The sequence below is a fragment of the Cryptotermes secundus genome, unplaced genomic scaffold (genome assembly GCF_002891405.2).
Source record: "Cryptotermes secundus unplaced genomic scaffold, Csec_1.0 scaffold1654, whole genome shotgun sequence".
In the NCBI taxonomy this organism is placed as follows: domain Eukaryota; kingdom Metazoa; phylum Arthropoda; class Insecta; order Blattodea; family Kalotermitidae; genus Cryptotermes; species Cryptotermes secundus.
Genome location: NW_019727804.1, coordinates 145236 through 145692, shown reverse-complemented (window position 1 = coordinate 145692; position 457 = coordinate 145236).

Here is a 457-nt window from a genome sequence, read left to right as displayed (position 1 = left end):
TCTTCAGCCTCAAAATTTCCTTGATTGCAGTCTGTGGTCATACTTTCTGCTAGTTCGGAGACATTACAGNAAGTCAATGAAAATATGATGTGTTTCAATTTGGAATTCATTACACTCTTCAAGAACCTGGCGAATAGTGAAAATCTGATCGTTAGTTGATCTTCCTTGACGAAACCCACATTGGTATCCCAAATTATGCCTTCCACAAAGGGAGAGAGTCTGTAAAATAGAATGTTGGAAAATATTTTATANTCAGTTCTTGTTTATCATATTCCCTTTTCATGCAATCTTTTTTCTTTTCTCGCTTCACGGTATTCTTCCACGGCCCCTCAAGTATGGTTCCTTTGCTGCATTCTCTTATATGCCTGGTTTTTTTTCATTTGTCACTTGCTCACACTCTCCATCAAATCAATTCTTATACTTTATCCTTTCCATTCTTCCTAAGACTGCACCAGCA